Source organism: Gopherus flavomarginatus, chromosome 5 (genome assembly GCF_025201925.1).
Source record: "Gopherus flavomarginatus isolate rGopFla2 chromosome 5, rGopFla2.mat.asm, whole genome shotgun sequence".
Lineage (NCBI taxonomy): Eukaryota > Metazoa > Chordata > Testudines > Testudinidae > Gopherus > Gopherus flavomarginatus.
This window is the reverse complement of record NC_066621.1, coordinates 49,403,469-49,425,650: the sequence shown is the minus strand read 5'-3', so window position 1 is coordinate 49,425,650 and position 22,182 is coordinate 49,403,469. Positions and strand designations below refer to the sequence as shown.

Genomic DNA, 22,182 nt, shown 5'->3' with positions numbered 1-22,182 from the left:
GCTCCTTTGAAGTTTGCTTGTTACTTCCCATATGAAAGCTCAGCAGGAAGACAGCCTCCCTGTGGCAACTCTGGGATGGATACATTGGCAAGGCTGCATCCGCCCCAAGTCAACAATACTGGAAGACTCCTGTAGTCAGTAGCTACAATAGTGGAAGATCTTAGTGGAGTTTTTTTGGTTTGGGTTGGGTTTTTTTGTAATTACTGTGGGGAATTTTGATTCTGTGTCTTTCTTTCTTTCTTTCTGTAGCCAGCCAAGAACAAAAACTTCACATGCCAAGCCTCAATGTCTGAGTCAGTAAAAAGGAAGTGGGAGCAGGCAATCTTCACAATAGAGGTCAAAACTTACTCTCACTGCTTGTCTTCTAAATGAGTAAACTATATAGACGTTCACTTGAGAGTCTTTGGTGGAGAATTCCCTCTTTGATTCAAGGAACTAGCACAGAAGATGGCAGTTGCTTGCTGCATCATCTCTGCCAAGAATCAGAAATTACATCTGAGCACTTTCTGAAAAGAACAGCAGCAGCAGAAGCATCTGTGCCTTTAAATTATATGGTCAAATGGGACCCTTGCAAGAAAACCAGTCATGTAGCAGGACTGTGGTACTCCAATAAGCAGAGTGCAAGTTGTATGTCACCAGTGTTTTTGAGGTATAGAAATTAGACTCGTCTAAAGACAGCCATGTTCATGATCAGTTCTAGCATAACTCTTAAGCACCTTATTCCACCAGCTCCTAGATGATCCAGCCAGATGAACCAAGCACTTATTAACTAGGAAAGTTCATGTTGAATACTTGCTCTTCAGAACCACAGCAGGTAACCAAGAAGAAAAAACAAAGACAGGTCAGAGGCCTATATCATATCAAACATCAGAAAACAGGAGACACTTTATCACAGGTAGGTAAAAAAGGAAAAATGTCATCCTCAGATCTTGTAAAAACTCACTAGGTTCTGCGGTAGGTATAGCAGCTACACTAATTAGTGACACACAGATGGCCAGACAGAAACAAAATGACATTAAGTCTGGTTCCAAGAGCCACATAGCAGAATTGCTGTGTGAGGGGAAAAGCAGCTGAAGTGTTCATATCGGATTGAGTTGAACCAGCAGCAGCCGGTTTCTGAGTTTGGGGTAAGCAGATGTCTCCTAGATGAGATCCTGAAATGAGCCACGTCACCACAAATCATTGCTTCTGTTTCACTAGCAAGCAATAGGTTAACTTTATCCCTGATATAACTCCATTGATATCAGTGCAACTACAACACCATGGAATTTGACCCAACGGCTGCAGCAGAGTTTATCCGTGATAAGGAGACACTCTGGTATACTTAAGATGCAGCCCTATGCTAAATCACAGACGTGTACGTGCTGTGCTGTAATCTATCAGGATAATTCTAAGTATGGTGTATGACTGAGCAATACACAAATACATTGGCAATAAAAAGTACTGCTGAATTTCTCTTGCCAGCAGAGCTATTTATTAATGGCACTGCATTTGCAGCATAACTATGCCTGCTTCATAAAATATGGAGCTGGAGAATAGCACTGATTTTGGCATATATGAGACAACTGTGACTCTGCAAAGAACAGGACAGACAATTAGCACAATCACTGGCCACCAGCTGCTAATATTCATGTCTTCTTTCCTTCCCAAGGTACTCATATTCCATTCTACCGCCATCTTCTTCCATTCTCCACCTACATCTAGGGTGCAGAGGAGGGCTTTTGTGATGATATCTATAAGAGACTTTGCTGAGAGTGAAGTAACAGCCCCCCCCATTGTGTTCTACATCTCAAAACTGACCTGGGAACTTTAGAAAATTGAATACACAGTCTGCCATGAAAATGAAGATGAATTGCAAAATCCTGCCCTCCATTCCCCTAACTGCCAATCACCTTTCATTTTCAATGAAAAGAGAAGGGAATGAACAAAATGAAGCTACTAGGGAGAGAGAGAGGAAGAGAGAGAGGAATGAAGTTTATTCCAGCCATGCAGCTTATTTGAAGGCTCTCGGATTGAAGAAAAGTTCGCTGTCTTGCCATGGGCAAAAGCAACTGCCTACTACCACAATACAATCAAAGTTAGGATGGAGACATATCAGTCACTGGTGCAGCACCTAGTCCATAATGCAAAGCTAGAACTACAGCTCTTTTCCCTCATCCTATGTCATTAACACAGTCACAAAATTCTGAGTTTTAGTTGCATAAGCTGGTCAAAATGGCATCATTAACAAATAACAATAAAAATTACTAGTGATTTTGGGTGCCTCGATTTTTTCTGGACAACCACGCTCTGAAATTCAAAGTCCCTCTAAGGCAGTGGTGGGCAACCTGCGGCCCGTGGGCCACATGCAGCCCATCAGGGCAATCTGATTGTGGGCCATGAGATATTTTGCTGACGTTGACCATCCACAGGCACAGCCCCCAGTTCCCAGTCAATGGGAGCTGCAGGAAGCAGAAAAAGGAAAAAGCGCTAGAGTGGCAGACAGAGCCAACCCTTCCTTTGTCCCATCAATTCCATTTCTGAACCAGGTGCCAGGTCTGTGATTTCATATCATGGACTCCACCTCTGTAATGACTCTAGTCACAGAACAATATTGATGAAGGGATGGGAAGGCTCTGATACTTTAAGGCAAATCTCCCTGCTCCCATTAGTTATGCTTTGTTAGAGGAATAAGTAAAGGTGTTGTTGTTTTAATCCTTCGAAGTCAAGCAGAAGTTAGCTTTCAAGACCTCTCCTTAGGAAATCAACAGAATGACCCCTTGTTGTGAATAAACATGGCAGGTGCCTTCCTGGATGCTTTTAAAATAAGTCCTAATATGAATATAAACAGATAGCCTGTGGAAATCAGGGGAAGCTATCTTCCCTCAATTTCATTATTATTTAATTATTTGTATTGCTGTAGCCTGTAGAAGCCTCATGCAAGATCAGGTCCCCATTGTGTTAGGCACTATGTAAACATACAGTAAGAGACAGACAGTTTTTGCCTTGAAGAGCTTACTATTTCAATAGATAAGACAAGCAATGGATGAGAGAAAGGAAGTACTATTACCCCCATTTTAAAAAATGGGAAATTGAGGAACAGAGAGAGATTAAGTTACTTGCCTTGGAATGTCTGTGACAGGCAGAAATTGAACATATATCTCTGGAGCGTTAGTCCTGTGCTTAACCACAAGACCATTCTTCCTCTCCAATGTCACCCTTTGGAAATAGAGGCCATTTTTTTAAAGTGAGGACCCAGTCTTGTCAGCTACTCCTAGGCCACAGCTTATCCCCTCAAAAGAAATTCTCTCTTGAGTAGGCTCATGTATGTCACTTTTTTATGATGTATGTTTTTCCATAGGTCTATATCTATCCTGGACAATTTGATTCTCCTCTTTTCCAGTTCTTGTTGGTGAAAGGAGAAGACATTTTGCTGCTGTCAAAATCCCACTCTGCTTCAGTAAAGTTGGAAAACTCTGCTTTGGGCAGGACCAGGTTTTTCTTAAGTGTGTGATGGTCAAGACAGCTTTCACTACACATAGAGTCCAAATAAAATGATAAAGAAAGAAAAACAGAGAGTGCAAGAGAGACTCCATTTACTACCACTTCCTGTACGACCATTAAAGAGATCTCAGTGGATACTGCACAAAGACACCAGCTATAAGCAATCTATCTGTTTTTTGTGAAGCAATCGGAAGATGGTCTTGGTTCCCCCTGCAGGGCTGGAACAAATATTCCAATTATTCAAATTATTTTCTATGTCCTCACTCATCTCATGTGGACATGCACCAATATTATATCGGGTTTGAAATGCAAGGACTGAGCAAGCCACAATGAAGTCAGTATTTTAAAGGGGCATGAAACATTGTTTGCTGATAAGGGATATAAGGATGGAAAGACTTCAGGGGGAAATTGAGCGTTTTTATAATAGGCAGCCTCAGAGACAGAGATAAGGGATGGACGGATGGACTTGGATGGGTCTGAAAATATTCCCATTGACTTCAATGGGCTTTAGATCAAGTACCCATATTCTATTCCTACCTCTGCCACAAACTCCTATGTAGCTTTGGGCAAAACATTTAACATCTCTGATTCAGTTTTCTCACCCGCAAAATATGGATAATGATGTACACTTTACCTCACTGAGAAATTATGAAGCTAAATTCATTAACGATTGTGAAGTGCTTTGAGATCCTTAGAGAGAAGGTGCTGTAGAAATGCAAATGATATAGTAATTATTATTAAGAAACTAGCAATTTATGTGTGAGCCTTATCTGAAATCTGTACACAGTATGAAAATATAGAGAGAGCACCCATATGCATAAAAACAAGAAACATGCAATATACATGACACCTTTACATAGCCATCACCAACCTACAACATTCCGAACCTCGCTGCTAAAAACGTAGAAACCTTCCTCTCGCAAAAAGGATTGCCCATTATATATTAACTGACATCACTCTCCTTCTTTCGCTGTAAGTGCTGGTCACCAAGAACTGCTGAGAGCCCCAGTTATGGCTCAACATTTCTATACACAATATATTGATCGCTTGTAAAACAATGTGACTTTCAGGCCATTTCATTTAAATTACTGTTGAAACATGCCATGCAAACATGGACAGACCCACAAATGCACTTATTAGTGCAGAGAAACTCACCAGTGCTCCACAACAGAGCTGAATTAACATCAGTTCCATAGATTCATAGACTTTAAGGTCAAAAGTGACCATCGTGATCATCTAGTCTGACCTCCCGCACATTGCAGGCCACAGAACTTCACCCACCCACTCCAATAATAGACCCCTAACATCTGGTTGAGTTACTGCAGTCCTCAAATCATGGTGCAAAGATTTCAAGTCACAGAGAAGTCACCATTTACACTAGTTTAAACCTGCAAGTGACCGGTGCCCCTGCTGCAGAGGAAGGTGAAAAATTCCCAGGGTCTGCCAATTGGGGCGGGGGGGGATTCCTTTCTGATCCCAAATATGGAGATTAGTTAGACCAGAGGTGGGCAAACTACGGCCGGTGGGCCACATCTGGCCCGTGAGACCATCCTGCCTGGCCCCTGAGCTCCTGGCCATTGAGGCTAGCCCACAGCCCCTCCCTCACTGTCTCCTCTCCCCCGCAGCCACACCGCCATGCACGGGCAGCACTCTGGGCTGAGTGGTTGCGCGGTCATGCCGAGCAGAGTGGCAGCCTGTCTAGCTCCGGCCTGGCAGCCGGCAGCCAGACATGCTGCTCTGAGCGGCATGATAAGTGGGCTGGGTCTGGGTCCAGGGAGCTGGATATGGGGCGGAGGATCCGGGGGGCAGTCAGGGGACAGGGAGTAGGGTGCAGTTGGATGAGGCGGAGGTTCTGCAGGGGGACGAGACAGTCAGGGGATGCGGAATGGAGAGTTGGATAAGAGTGGAGTCCCAGAGGGCCTGTCAGGGGGCAGGGGTGTGGATAGAGGGTGTGGGGGGAGGGGCAGTTAGGGGACAAGGAGCGGGGGGGTGGATGGGTCGGGGATTTTGAAGGGGGCGGAAAGTGGGAGAGGGTGGATAGGAGGTGGGGGCCAGGCAGTTTCAGGAGGCAAAGCCTTCCCTACCCAGCCCTCCATACAGTTTTGTAACTCCAATGTGGCCCTCAGGCCCAAAAGTTTGTCCATCTGACTTAGACCCTGGGTATATGGGCAAGACGCACCAGTCAGACACCTAGGAAAGAATTCTCCGTAGTAACTCAGAGCCCTCCGCACTTAGTGTCCCTCCCCATAGCTACCAATCTCATCACAGGATGAAAACTCTCAGATTGTAACAGTATAGATATGGTGACATTAGAATATACTTAGCTTGCAGCATGCTTGAAATGAACAAAAGTGCAAGAAAAAGAACAGAGGAAAAACAGAGTGAGACAAACAGAGAAGGAGGAGGATTTTAAAATGTATTTGCCACCTTTGATAAAACAGTGCACCCTTTTATAAAAATAAAAATGTCCGCTCTCTTGTGAGGATCTCAAAGCAGTTTTCAATTATTAATGAACTAAGCCTCTTGACACCACTGTGAGATTGATGAGTTTTTTATCCATTTCACAGATGGGAAACTGAGACTGAGATATTGGCTAAAATTTTCAAATTTGGGTAACTATTTATTTAATTCCTGAAAGTCTCGATGCTCAGCAACATTGAAATCAGGCCACTTTTATTTAGGTGTCTAAATGTGATATTTGTGCACCTAGTTATGATATAATACGGATATAAGTGCCCAGCTTCAGACACTCAAGTTTGACATAACAATTATTTTCCCAAAGTCAAACAGTGAGTCAACGGCAGAGACAGGAATAGAACCCCCAATCCTGACTTCCCAATAATCTATTACTCCAATCATTAAACCACTGCTCTCCTTAGCTTGAAAGTAGAGGTTCTGGAGAAGGCAGGCACATTAAAAGAACAAACTGAAAAGCAAAGCGCAAGATTTCCAAAGGAGCCTTAACTTAGCATCCATTAGATGCATACCCACTCTCCAAGCATTATCACCCATGTGTGCCAGTGACAATTTATACGCCTAACTCCCATTGTGAGTTTTGTGCAGATAAATTATTTTACTTGCACGCACAAGAAACAAGAGTTTCTCTCCCATAGACACAGGCGAATCTGCTTAGGGTATGGCTACACAGAAAAACTGTGCACAGACTAGCCTACCTTGAACCCCTCCAGCGCTGGTAACAACAATAGTGAAGACAGTGCAGCATGACTTTCAGCCAGGTAGTACAAGCCTGGTACAGGCCTTGGGTATGTACTCTGCTTGCTAGCCCACGGTGCCATCTTCACTGCTGTTGCCAGCTGCACTAGCTGGATTCAAGCTAGCTTAGGTAGGCTACCCCATGCACAGCTTTTGCTAGGCAGACATACCCTCAGAAAAGAGTATGTGCTTGCACATTCTCAAATGGAATTCACGTTTAGAACACTGGGCCCTCACTGTCTGTGGTTGATTATGCCAGGTAAAAGTGTGGGCTTAGAAGAATTCTATTCCTATCCTCCTATCAGTGGACATTTGCACATATACACCTATGACAGGGACTAACACTCAGTATTAGGTTGGAAAAAACTGCAATAAATTTTTTAAAAATCTCATGATGATTGTGGGGGGGGAAGTGACAGAAGACTGTGAGCAAACTCTACATACATTATGTTACAGCACATCCACAATAAAATATATATTATAGGCCCCATCCTGCTCCAGCCAAAACCAACAGCAAAACCATCACTGACTTCCACGAGAACAGGAAAGGGCCAAAGTTTTATACCATTTTTGTACATTAGAATAATTCAATTATTTTTGGCCAATATTTTCGAGCTTGGGGGCCAACATTTAAAAAAAATAGAAGCCCAAAATTTGACTCTGAAATCCATGTTTAGGCATCTAAATAGAAGTGGCCTGATTTTCAAAGTAGCTGAGCAATCTCAGCTTCCACTGAAGTCCACTGGAGGTGCAGGTGCTTAGCACCTTTGAAAATAAGGACATTTTTATTTAGGTCCCTACACATATGGGCACCCATATTTAAAAATCTTGGCCATTTTAACATGTATTTATAAGGCACTCATCCCCAAAGCCTCCTTGTTCCTTGTATTATCGAAACACTATTAATGCATATAGGATAACTGCTGCTGAAGAGCCGCTATTATTTTTGTAGATCCTACAAAAACTGAAGCTATGTATAATTTGAATTGGCTCAGCAACAAAATGTTAGATTATTTTTCAAAGGCTACCATCACATTTACAATTGAGGCTATTTTTCAAATCCAATTATAAACAGCTTTAAAGTAAGTCAAATTTGAAGCAATTAACTTGAATGTTGTCCCTTTAACAGGATGGAAGCTGAAAACTGTTGTACTGAGAAGTCACATCTAGTTATGGTGAGGTTGTGTGTGTTTATGAGGCCTTGCAGAAGTTTTGTAAAGATTAAGGGCCTAATCCTCTGCCCACTGGCATTTTTTTAAGCATCTTCAGAGCCTTATTGGACATTTTTAAATTTTCCAACTGCCTTTTCCGGGCATGACATCTTTGTATTACTCCATGCCCAAAGCCAGACACAAAGCAATGTCTCAGCTGACCCATCCCTAGAAGCAATAGGCTACATCTATAAATCAGACCCCTTCTCTCTCTATGCACATCAATGTCACCAGAAAGTATCCTGGGACCAGAAGGGCAGCCAAGCCAGTGACAATGTTCAAACCATGCCAGTGGGTTAGTGAGCAGCAGTGAAGGTGCTACAGTCTAATGAATATCATATGTTTCCCTCTAAGGACACTTAGGCATTTCATATGAAGTAGATCATCATGAAAACAATAGTATGGAGCTGCTTTTATAGCATGCTATCCATTTTTTCAAGAAGTACCTACTGCGGAAGGTCAATGAGTCAGACAAGCTTCAAGGAGGAGGAATATAACTAAAGCTACTAGCATATGTTTATATGGGACACAATGTTAACTCCTACTCACATAAACACCCATTATGTTCTCATTTTAGTTCTCTAGGCAGTAAGACACTCATCTCCATCATGACCATAATAACAGGCACTTCCCTCACATATAAATAAAATAATTAAAACTCCATCTTCCCTATTTTTTTGTGTAACACAAGTATCAATTACTCCAGTTACTTATTAACCCAAGTCTCACAATTAGAACAATCAGGGAAGCATAACAAAAAGAAAATGGGACAAGTTAACTATTCTTCCAAACACTGCAAACTGCAATGCTGAGCCAGACGAGGGGGGGGTGGGGGGTGGGAAAGGGAAGATGAAAGAGAAATAGAGAGGAAAGAGGTTGCAGATTGCTAGATAACCAAATTATCAAAAGTAACCGATAAAACAAAACGACACTCCACTTTAATCTTACAAGGCTTGATCCAGTCCTTCAAATGTGAGTCTTTCCTTCAACTTCAATGGGCTTTGGATCAAGCCCACAGAGATTTAGACTCCAGGAATTAGGGCTTACTTGTGCAAGATATTCAGCACATCCTGCAAAATGCTGGGTGCCCTCAACTTCTATTGACTTTAGTGAGAGCTGAGAACACTTAGTACTTCATAAAATCAGGCCCTTATTCAGGAAGCTAACACCAAAAATCTAGAGGAATGGAGCTCATGAATCAACTCCAACTCATAAAATGTCTTATGCATCATAAAGATACAGAAGGAAATCCTTGGCACATGTTTCAATAAACTCCCCTTCCTTCCAAATAAAAAAAAAAATCCTTTGATCTGAAAAATTAATCAGGAACTCAGCAGCATACAACGAATCATCCAGGCTATTTTAAAACCACCCTGAGCCCCATGCAGTGAAGGAATCTCTGCCTATAAAGCTTTTTGGTGTTTTCATGGCTCCAGGTGCCTCTGCAGAATCCTGGTGGACTGCACTGGCCGTGCAGTAGTTTTACTGATTTATGGTTAGGTTTGTCTGTGTTTTAATTTGGCCCAATGCACAGCCAGTGCCTCTTGATGCTCTGCAAGAGGCTTTCAGTTCTTACTTAACAAAGCTTGCCTCCCACGTGTCATATGCATTCAGGCTACAGACTGTTTAGCTAATATGTCCCCCTTTCTCTTCTACCTCCGCCTCCCCCTCTCCCCGATTCCCACCTCCTCTTCCCCGGAAGAGAATATCCACAATGTGCCTATCGCTTGCAGAAACAGACAGCTCTGCTCCCCCTTGCCATCTGGTCATCCTTTGGTCTCTCAGCTGTCGACAACATATGAATCCCGTTGTTTTGACTAGTGGGGTCCTAAGGAACAAGCAACAGTGCAGATTGCAGGGAGTCAGGATGCCCTTTTCTCTCTTCCTTAAACCAAAAATCTCCCTCTAATTATGTGGGCTGCTTGTTTGTGAAATGTAATAGAAGGCACAATTTTTCTACCTTGTTCATGAACTGAGAACTATGCCAGCCACACCAGGCTACCCTGTATCTCGACAAATTAATACATTTAGACATTGACTTTAACTTTCTTAAGAATCATGTTCCTTCTCCTTAATCACCAGCAGGAGACCATATCCTCTGTCCTAATCACCAGCCTTCTACCGCCTTACATTTAAACCCCCTCAAAAATAAAAAGACTGCAGAAAACACACAGCGAGAGCCATATAACTATGTCTTCCAGAAGGGATGACAGGTTTCCTAAGCCACTTCCTGCTAAGCTACCCCAAAGTTTGCTCCTTTTGTTTGAACACAGTTTAAAACAAATGATGCTGAGCAGTTTATGAAATATATCTAGTTATGGTGAAAAATGATTATTATGAAGAGAGAAATAATATTATAAGGAGGACATGCTTGTTGGTGCCGCAGCTAAATGGTAATGAGCTGTACTGTCATGCAGGAAGCCCAAATTAGATTCCTTGCTTTGGCCCTTCACTTTCTGTGCTGACAACACAGCAGAGGAAGCAGGTTCTGAACCATTCAACAGCACCCTTTGTGGTTGATTAAGGAATGACATCAACAGAATCCAAACAAAGGCCTCAATCCCACCTGTGGTCCTTTATGTCTGAGTGGAGTCAATGGGACTCTGCCCAAGAGGAATCTGCTCACATATATCCTTTGCAGGTTCAAGGCCTTGTATAAGGAATTGCACAAAGTATGTACACTGTAGGACCTTATGTGTGGAGAGGAAAGGGAGCAATATATAAGATTTGTAAGGTTTCAAGAGGGAAAAAGAGGATAAAAATAGAGAAAAAATGTTTTTATTACTATTGCATTTGAAGCAGGCTGTGTATTTTCATAACCAAACAGCACAGCTTTTCCAGAGATTCATTTCTAAAGCCCAAGTTTTGCATAAACAAATTTGCAGCTCTTCCACTGTATCACTAAAATTATTCACTTTTTATTCAAGCAGGAGAGTTACTTGTGCCACAACAGTTCAGTGTATGTGTGTGTGTTTATATGTCTAGCAACTATTATATATTTAAACCTGTGTCTTTGAATATGTTAGCAGAATGCACAGAAACAAGGATGTGTGGAAGGACCAAAGCAAAAGGGAATTTTAAATGCTCCCTTTCCTCTTATACCGTGAAAGGGACATTGTTAAGTTTTGCTATGCCAACATTAGGGGGTATGAATTATTGCCTTTGGAGATTAGTAGTGGGACACTGGGCCTCACACCTCTCCAGTACTTTTGTTCAAATCCCAGCAGGCAGGTAATGACCAAATGATATTCACACTGGTGGCTGTTCACTGGCCTTTAAGAAGTGAGTTGGTGGTCTCACTTCAGCTCTTAGTAAGTCTTCATGTCACAAAAAAAGCATTACAATTTTCAGTTTTCACAGAAAGGAATGAATGGGCCCTGGAAATTACACTGCCTTCTTGCGTCTAAAGATGATCCCTCATGAGTGTTGAGTTACTCATGTGAGGTAGTTTATACTATCACTGCCCATGCTGGACTCGTTTTGCAAATAAGAGAAATCAATTCAGCAACTTTCCTAAGCACCAACCCCTTACTTAAAATAGAAAAATAAAAGGCCAAATTATGTAATACTCCTCTCCTTTGCTAGGTGTAGAAATGGATGAATGGCGGGGGGGGAGCAAAGGCAGCTTTAAGCCATGTCTGTACCTCCTGAATGCAATTTAGTGCAGTTCAAGAGTTATGGTGGCTTCCCACAATATAGAATAGCCATGTCACTACCATACCCACTATACTGGAACTATGAAGGGGCCAACCCTACATCATGGACAATTCCCCCTTATACTAAGTCAGAGTCTCAGGGGAAGGGGACAGACTAGTTTATAGCCCCTTTATGCCATTAAAACTGTGAGCTTGGTGAGATTTTTGTTTTGTTTTTCTCCCCCAGCAAATAAAAACTAGAGAAATTAATTCTAAACCTATTTACTTAAAAGTATAACTAATTTAAATTAAAAAAAGAGAGAAAGAGAACTCTTCAGTCCCCACAACCTTTTCTTCCCACACCCTAAGTTCCAGCAGGCACGAACTCAACCTGCTCACTTCAGAATGAACTGTCAAAAAGAAGTTGCTGTTCTTGAGGGTGGAGCGAATGGGGTTTGGAAGGTAAAAGCTAACCGGAGGCTTGGAATGCAAAGAACTTTATTATACAGCTCCTGCAATTATACAGTGCTGAAGCCCTTTAAAACATTTCATCATGCTTGCCCCTGGCACACCTGCATTTATTCCCCATAAAAGCCACTTGATGTGTCCTTCGCTGGTAGAGCAAAATGACCTTTAATTCACACAGGCAGGCACGTATACATAAATATATGTTTTATGTCCATTTATATGCAGCATATATCTCTCTATAAAATTTTGTCAGAGGATATTTTATCTATACCACTTTCTGATTAGCTGTAAATCCCTTGGGATTTTTTGGTTTAAATTCAATACACCACAAATCTGAAAAGAGCCCTCAGTCTCTTTATAGATAAACCAGCATCTGACCCCCCTTCTTATCTGCCCAGCACAGCAGCCTCTCCCAACCTCCCTTGCCATCAGAAAATATATTTTCTATCTTCACAAATTCAAGCCTCTGACAAGGCTTTTCCCCTTTCAAATGTCACCATCATTCCAGTCTCTCTCTCTCTTTTTTTAACCTTGTCATCTGCTAGGAAAATACTTTCCCTGAAAGCTGCTGAACGGATGTATTCCAAAATTATACCTGTGGTCATTTTCCCCCTCCTTTTATTGGTGCCTATTCTTTCCCCATCCTTCTCTCCACAAACAAATATCCAACACATGATAAAGAATATTCAGTTCTTAGGGCTACTGGGGTAACAGTTGGGCAGTAACAACAGTATAGCATTGCAAGATGTCCTATTATAAAGTCTAACTGACTCATACTAATCAAGATATTTAGGCTCACAACGTTTCATTAAGACATACTGAAATAAGCAGTCAATTTGCCTCCCAGACTGCTTTGGTATAAACCAACATCTCACTCTGGGGGGTAGAAAATAGATCTATTTCTACTGTAGCTCATCACATAAAGGTTTAATACCAAAGTGATGCACATAATTCAGAATGACTGGAAGGCTATGCTCAAAATGAGCCAAGGATCATATGAATATGTAAAGTGAACCACTTGTCAGTCCTAGAAAGAAAAGGAGTGATGCTGGGTTCATTTTTCTCAAGGGACTGAGGTGCATTTGGCAAAGCATTGATGGAAATTTACTCTTCCAGCTTCTTGCATGATACCTGGCTTGTGGAGAGAGAGAGAAAGATTTCAATTTCCAGAGATGCCTTTAACCATTCATCATGGCAGTTAATCAAATATTTTATTGCAATTAGAGACTCCTCCTTACCCAGCTTTATCTTACTGAAAGTGAACATAACCTGTGTTACACACAAGTCCTACAGTACCTAACTCCACCATATTATAGTGACTCCCCACCTTTTCAATCATATTTTTCACCCCTTATTTGCTACAGTAATAGCTCAAAAAAGCCAGTGTCAGGAATTTAGATACTACCATAAGACAGATATTAGTAGATGGTCAGACATTATTGCAGAATACCAGGATTAGAAGGGACCTCAGGAGATCATCTAGTCTAACCTGCTGCTCAAAGCAAGACCAATCTGCACACAGATTTTCACTCCAGACCCCTAAATAGCTTCCTCAATGATTGAACTCACAACCCTGGGATTAACAGGCTAATGCTCAAACCACTGAGCTATCCCTCTCCACCTTGAGTTTGGTGCAATTACTGTAGAATACTATGGTACATTTTAAAATAAGCATGTGACTCCTCATTATACAATCTGTAATGGAAATTAGAGGGCAGCCTAGCAACAAATGTACCGCTCAGCAAGAGAAATATTTTTATCATGTGTGGTACTATGTCAAAAGGCATGTTCCATAACCAGCAGGTGAACCCATCTCAGAGTCAGCTGTCCAAAATAAAACATTCATAGAAATTGGTGAAGTGATATTTGGTTTACAAGGTGCTCAAAAGCGAAGACTGGGTGAAGACAGATGAAGGGCAATAAAACTAAAGCCAATGTGTATGACAGAATCAGTTAGTGGCAAAACCTTTCACACAGGCTCCTTCCATTTCAACAGCCTAAAGTGCACCAGCTGTAAGGGCAGATCCATTTTATGCAGTCCCTTTGGATCCAGCTCCTTCTTTCCTCTGAACTCCGACTCCCAGAAGAGGGAGATCAGTCAACCTGAGACAGAACACCTCAGCACCTTACATACGATTGCAGTGGCTTTTGTTCACAGTTCATGGACATCTTCCCTCATCACCTAACAAATGTGGTGGTTGGGAATCTTTTTCACACCATATAAAAGAACAACAAAAGGGGGGAGGGGAGAATTTACTTAAGTACCCCATTCATTTCTATAGGAAATCTACACAAGTACTTTACCTCCATAGGTCGTAGCTGCTTCCCATTAATATTAACAACACAACATTAGCTACACCACCTGGGCAAAAAAGTTCTATCACCCCTTTAAAGTGTGAGGGACTTCAACATCTTCCTTTTATCATAAAGCCAGATCCTGCTCCCCATGGAGTGTATGGGCGTTCTTCTACTGGCTATTCTGGGAGCTGGATTGGGACTATAGCTGGCATCAATCAGCATTAATTTTTCTGACTGAAAACTAATGAGTCCAATCTTTGGCTTCCACCTCCTTAAAGTTCTCTATTGGAGGAGAAGCTGAAAGGTATGTCCCTTTCTAAAGGCAAGTCCCTTTCTAAAGGCCATGTTTTTTGTGTAGGATGAAGGAAAATAAGAGACAAGTAGATTTTTAAAAAATAGATACACAAACTGCAAAGCATGTTAAGGCTGTGGTGAAACAAATAAAGTGCAGGAAAATGAAGAGCTAGTGAAAATAGAAGATGAAACGTGTTCCAACATGCAGGCACAACAAGGTAAAGTCCCTGAGGTGGAATCCCATTGTAGGACAGGGTCAGAGAAAATATGTAACATTAACTAGACCTTGATTCAGCAAAGCATTTGAGCACGTAGTTAAGTCCATCCCTATTCAGCAAAGCATTTAAGCACATGCTTAAACTTTAAATTAATGGGATTTAAGCATCTGCTTAAGTGCTCTGCTCTACCAGACCTGAGTTTCCAGGATTTTGTTCTCTTTATGCAATTTTCTCTCATGTAATTTATAGATAAGAATTTCTGTAAGAGCCTGATCTAAAGCCCAGTGAATTCAATGGAAATGTTTCTGCTGACTTCAGTGGGTTTTGAATCAGGTCCTATAAAAAAAACCACACACACAAAACGTATATACAAGTAATGTATGCATTAGAGTAAGAGTAATAAAGTCCATCTACAGGAAATCTGAATGCATTAGTGAAGGGCCCATCAATCCAACTTGCAATACAGGTCAGCACTGGGATCAGATCATCTCCAAGGACGCACATCTCTTTGAGTTACATTCTTCAGAGGCTACTGCTTTGAAGTGGATTGCAGAGAGAGTGAGAAGAACATCTCTGCAAGTTACACCACTCAGAGCCAAGAGTGATGACAGGCTGATTTACTGCAGTTTCTGCCAATGACTTGCAGCATTAGGAGACTGTCAGAAAGATGTCAATGGAGCTTTAAGCATTGCTTTGTGGAGTCATTCTGACTTAACAGCTAATAGTATGCTCTCTTTTCCTGGCTGATGAAAATCAGCCACAAAGGAGGAAGGCAATTCTGTGTATCAGTAGTTTTGAATTTTTCAGGTGTAAGTTATTATTAATCATTATTTCTATTATTGCAAACCTAAGTGTGTCCTGTGAAACTCAGACAAAGAGAATCCACAAACTGAGAGCTTCATTTTTCCTTTTTTCCCCATAAGCTTTTTTGATATCACACCTCAGTATTGGCACAGCTTTACATTTCAGAGCTAACTCTGAATACTTAGACATGTCACAACACGGCACTGCAATCCCTTTGAGTATGATGGAGTTTTTGCATGTTGTGCCTTCTCACAAATCAATAGCTTGTGGTGTACTCATGATGAGGAAACTCAAAAATTAATTTGTGTCCCTGTCACTGGGTTCCTCTACCAGGGCTGGGCCCTTGCACTCATCCAGGGCTCTGCTCTGCAGTGTCTAGGTGTTCTACCACACCAGTCCAGTTGCAGGAGTCTCAGCCCTGCAGCCCTCTCAGGGGTTGTCAACCAACATGAAAAGAAACATAAATGAATTGTCCCACTGGTGTAGTAAGGCTTTCTTTCTTCAGACAGGCTTCTGCTAAGCTGTGGCCAGAACTAGGCTCACAGGCTAACATGGAGAAAAAGTCCCCTCAAAAGGTGGATCAGAATCAGGCCTTTCCTTCCTTCATGGAGGGGCTGCTGGGCAGTGGTCATCTGAGAAGCTCTTGCTTTCTGTCAGCCCTCTCTCCAGTAACTGAGCACTGGAGGTCTGCTCTCCTCTCTGGCATGCCACCAACTGTGCTGTGTTTTCCCCCTTTAAAGTTCTCCCTCCCAGTCTGACATCTCCTACAGGTGTGGCAGGGCCGTGTCACTTGCAGGGCCAGCTCTAGGTTTTTTGCTGCCCCAAGCAAAAAAATTTTGGCTGCCCCCAACAGCTTTTTTTTTGCTTTTACACGTTTGCACTTTGCAGTTTTGTTTTGACTGTTTAAAATTTAAAAAAAATGAAAACACAGAATTTGTAGTAAGTGAAATAAAACCATTTCCTACTAGTGTAATTTTAACATTTAATTTTAACAAAACCCTCCCACCTGGCCCAACTCTTACCTTGCTGGATCCCAGCCCCACTCAGCCTTGGTCTTCGCCTTGGCCCTGGCATGAGCTGGGCTCAGCTCCCCTCTCCCCTCCCCTGGCAGGAGGCAGTGCAGAGGGGAGGAGAAGGAGGAGTCAGAGGCGGGGACAAGCCAAGGAGGAGCGGCCCGCCCGGGAGCCATGTCTCCTCCATCCTCTGCAATCGGAACAGGGCCACGCTACCGGCTACCGGCTCCCGCCTGGGGGGTGGGCGCTGACCGCGGGAGAGCGGCGGGGGCCAGCTGAGGAGGAGCGGCCCATGCTCTGCAGCCGAGGAAGGGCCGCACTACCGGCTCCCGCCGCTCTTCCGCAGTCAGCGGTCACCTCCCCGCCCGGCGGAGCCGGTAGCGCGGCCCTGCCCGGCTGCAGAGGAGGGGCCGCTCCTCGGCTTCTCCGTGCCGCTCTCCCGCGCTCAGTGGCCACCCCCCAACCCCCAGGCGGGAGCCGGTAGCGCGGCCCTGCCGCAGCTGCAGAGGATGGGCCGCTCCTCCTCGGCTTCTCCGTGCCGCTCTCCCGCTGTCACCGGCCACCCTCCTAAGCGGGAGCCGGTAGCGCAGCCCTGCCCCGGCTGCAGAGGACGGGCCACTCCTCGGCTTGCAGTGTTGGGGAAAAGCCGAGGAGGAGCGGCCTGTCCTCTGCAGCCGGGGAAGGGTCGCACTACCGGCTCCCGCCTGAGGGGTGGAGAGCAGCAGGGACACGTTCGCCACTCAGCCGGCTCCCTGCCCTGCTGCACAGGGCGGCAGAACAACAGGCTGGTTACTGCCCCCCGGGGCAATCAGGATCCAACCCGGGACTCCGCTTCAGGTATGAGCTGGGGGCCCCAACATTATGCCGCCCCATATATTTTGTCGCCCTAGGCACCTGCTTGTTTAGCTGGTTCCTAGAGCTGCCCCTGGTCACTTGAGCTCACATTAACTCATTAACCCCATGTGTTGGGTTTGCATACCTCTCATTACAGTCACCTTAACACAACAACGTCTAGAACCAAGCTAAAAACAATATCGTGCTTTGTATGTATCGACTATACAGTTCAAATACAGGTGTGTGCTGCATGTAGAGAGAGACCCGAGAGAGATGAGAAGCTTTATATGGCTGAAAGACAAGCTTAAAAGCCACTTTAAGTGTTACCAGTGCTTTAATATGTTCAGCCTGGGAGATGCTGGACAGTTCCTTTTGTCTGCTAGAGACAGAATCATTTTCTCACTAACACATGATTTCCTGCAGTAGAAAATTGTTCAGACAGGTTACTTCTTAAGGGTCAAGAACAATATTAGGAAACTGAAAATGGGAGCAAATGCAGTTCAACAAATCATAGTGGTATGAGCCCATAAAAATCACATGTATAATGCCAAAATCCTGCTTTTTGGCCTGCACTTTAAGTGAAGACACCTGTTTGTATTCATGAAGAAAGTGGTAATATCCAATGTGCTTATGATTTTTGTGACACAAGTGTACTCTCAATACTGAAGGAAGAAGATAAAATATCCCCCCTAAAGTGTACGAGTGCTGTAAAAGGGAAGGGAAATCTGTTGTGATTTACTGAGTACTGCTGTAGTTTAGGCAGCTACAAAATAGCAATTCAGCAGAGAACACACAGAAGGAGTGACAGAAGCTAGTGATACTAGACAATCTTTTAATTTATTTATCAAACTACTAGTAGTTCTCATTTCAAAGTATGTGAAAAATCAAATACTTAGGACAGAAAATTAGATTAATAGAAAGTCACAAAAATTATTGCTTACTGTTGGTATTATGATAGCATTTATGGATCAGGACCTCAGTATGTTAGATGCTTTACAAACAGAGTAAAAATACAAAACTAAATACATATTTTTAAATCACTGCAGACTTGTTAGCTTGGCTCTTGACAGCTCTCTTTGCTCACTAGATTTACTATTTAAGTGATAAGCTCTTCAGGGCAGGGATTGTTTTAGTATGTGTAAGTACAGTGGAGCACTGATCCAGATTAGAGCATCGAGGCATTACTAAAATATAAATAATAAATAAATAAAATAACTCAAGTGTTTATAACTGGGTGAACTGCCTGTTTAGTCCTTTGCTTCCTGATGTTCTGACAAATCAGGAAGTGTGCTAAGGCTCGGTGAACATAAGTGCTTCAGCTTAGTCTATGCATCCAGACATGTTTAATATTGGCTGCAAATGAATTTGCTCAGAAAAAACATCCAAAAATGAGGACGGGTGATAAATGAAAGAGAAAAAGTAATCATTTTCACAGCCAAACTGATGGTATCAGGGATCACACCATGCTATAACATGATTTGTTCTCACCTATGTAGACAGGATCAATCCATGTTGAAATCATGTTATGTACGTGTGCTGCACCTGTAGGATATGAAATAACTCTGACCGAAGTCAAAGGGAGTTATGTGAGTTCTGTGGCAAGGGGAGGGAGAGAAGGGGAAAGAACTGGGCCCCAAGGTTGTAACACAATTCCATATCATGGTTATAATGTACTTTGCTCCCATCTACACCTGGAAGAAGACCACTATTGTAAGATGGCTGAGATACTATTGTCTTTCAACATAGTCAATGAGCAAATAAGCTCGCAGGAAGTACTGGGGGCATGATTTTGTTCTCATACTGTTTTTAAGCACAATGAATTGGTGTTGCTCCTGGTTTACACTGGTGCAAGTGAGAGGAGAATCAGGCCCTCGCCATCTAAAATGAGAATGTGAACGCTGCCACCTGAAGATTTTTTTATCCTGTCCACCTGCATTTATATCATTTTTTTTAAATCAACCTACCAATTATGTCCCTGTTGTGACAAATAAGATCTACCACTGTTGACAGGACTTAAGGGCCTAATCCAAATCAATGAAATCAGTGCAGAGACTCCCAGTAACTTCAATGGGCTGTGGATCAGGGCCCAGTTTGGTGAGTATGACGTGAAAAGAATAGGAACAAGAATAGTTCTATTCTACAGTATTTCTAAGGCACAGAAGCATGCCAGAGAAGATCCTTCTTGGAATTCAAATGTCAGATCAGAGGAAGCACTGATCACCCAGACAGTTTGGAACACAGTCAGGTAAGAAGCAGACTATTATCGACTTCATAGAAACCTAGGACTGTGTGCAATGTGAGCTGTGTCTGAGCAAGTCATTTAAAAGAACTTAAGAAATAAAATATATGGAAGACTGCAGAATGCTCATGAAATTAAATGTCATCCATATGACTTTGAAAACTGGAGCAAGAAAACCTAATGCAGATAAAAATTATCCCTGCCAGCGGGTGGTTTATTTATCAAGCATCAGCTATAAAAGAAGCAACCACCGCAGCCTTGTAAGCACATGCTGCACAGGCAGAAGCCAAGACATAGTGATTTTATTAGTTTAAAGTGCTAAACTGGTCAAGAGATTGTTACCTTTCATCATTTTGATAAGTGGCAGCTGGTGAGACATTCTGAAGCTGTATTCCTCTACAGCTCTACAGTTATTGGAAAGCCTAGAGAACCCAAAAGGCAGGACACATTCCACCTCCAAACCTGTCAGTGTGGCAACTGCTAATGCTCTTGGGAAGACCATACTCCTGCAAAAATCAGATGAATGCTCTCAGGGCAAAGGAGGAGCAAGTAGCAAATATTAAACCTGATGGAATTTGCCGCCTCAGGGGTGAGAGCTTATACTACAATAGTAATATGTAGCTTGTATACAGCACTTCACTTGTTCAATGCACTTTTTTCAAAGCATTAATATAACAGTTCTCATTTTTAAATAATAATGCAGAGATCATGTTAAACAATAAAGGCATACACAGTAACACAGGCCCAGATCATTAATGGGAGTTAGGTGTCGACATCACAACACCTTGCTAGTTACAGAAAGGAATACAGACAGATCTCTAGACAGCTTATATTCCAGTTTATTTTGTAATAGAACCACTGTTTTTAAAAGAAGGTTTATTCTGGCACCAGGTAACTAACTCAGTCTTTCCTACACACACAGGGAAACAGTAGAGCCTTGCTAAAATGCACTTGGAAAATGGCATATCAGCACTTAAAAGTTCTAGGTTTAAGGCCAGATTCTCTCCTGTGGCTGAACTTTATACGCAGTGCAGAGGTGAAGGAAGGCATCAAGGAGACAATTATGACTCCCTGGTTCTGCAGATCAGTTCCTGTCAGCACTTGCAATAGTCAGAGCAGACATGGAGCTGCTGTAATGTACACCACTAATGGACCCTACACCAGTGAAGGATCAGCATAACGGACGTCTGCCCCAATATACTTCCTTCCTCTCCAGACACATCCACTATGGCAGGGGTGAAGGGAGAAGCTGGCTCAGGAGCCACCACCACTAGCTTTACTCTGGCAGGGAGTTCTCTGATGCCTGGGGAGTTCCCTGCTGGCCACTTACAGCAAAAATTCAGGCCTCTTTGCACCAATCTCAGTGAAACATTAATCTGACCATTCAGGTTTATTACAATGAGTAACAGTAAGGTTCTGCTGCTGCTCTACACCTTCCGATGCAAGGAGTAGGGATGCCAGTTTTGGTTGGATGTATTCCTGGAGGTTACATCACATGACATAATCTTGAATTAGAGAGTGATCTTTAATTCCCGGAGATTCCAGGACAATCCTGGAGGGTTGGCAACCCTACCAAAGAGGAGGGGGAGTGGCAACAGCCATGTAGTCAACCCCATTTCATGGCTTCAGTAATTCTTAGGGTCAGGCCCAAGAGCTCACATGGCACTCCTGCACTGATCCCTCACCACAGTGAAGTCCCCTAGCCCCACCTCAAGACTTACTAGGCCTCAGACCTCCCCAGTCTTCAGTGGGTCTCTCATTCCCACATTTGCGTAAATGAGAAAGGTTCTACTTTACATTGTGGAGCTTTGCTCCCAACTGCTGGGGAGCTCATCCAATCGAGACTCCAGAACTCAGTAGTGAAGGTCTACAGACTATGAGCTTTACTGATCATGTCTGCACTCTGGGTGAAATTCAGTCCTTTGCGGACAGCTAGCACAGATCTTGTGCATTATTTAAGTGTCTATTTTATGGGTTGAAGTGGTGCATATTGCTTATGGTGACCTTCTGCCCAGGGCTGAATTTCACCCAATCTCAGCTTCCATGCAGTTATCCACACCAAAATCCCTGTGCCAACACGTACTAAACTCCGAATAATACCTGGGAAGAATTATCTGGGGTCAGCCTCTTTTTTAGTTGTTCCAAAGTTCTGGGGCCTGATTCTGATCTCACTTATTCTAGTGTAAAACAGAAATAACTCTACACAAGTCAATGAGTTACACTACTGTAAGTAAGATCAGAATCAATCCCCTGCTCAGAATTTTGCAGAAGTTCCCTGCATAATACAGGGCACTCTGCAGAGGGTGGTGGTGGTGAATATTCATTCAAAAGTTGCACTGTAATCAGGTCAAGCACTACGCTGGGAAATAAGAACTGTAATACTTCTCTACACACATGTACAGTCCCATATCAAAGAGCATAGAAGAACTTTCATGCTCAGTCAAAAAGGTTAAAGAAAGGTGTTATTTAAAT

General features: G+C 42.8%; 1 protein-coding gene across 13 annotated transcripts in view; it reads right to left on the bottom strand.

Annotated features, from left to right (window-relative positions):
- BRSK2 (BR serine/threonine kinase 2) overlaps positions 1-22,182 on the bottom strand; it is a 493,899-nt gene that overhangs the window by 447,421 nt on the left and 24,296 nt on the right. The window lies entirely within an intron of this gene.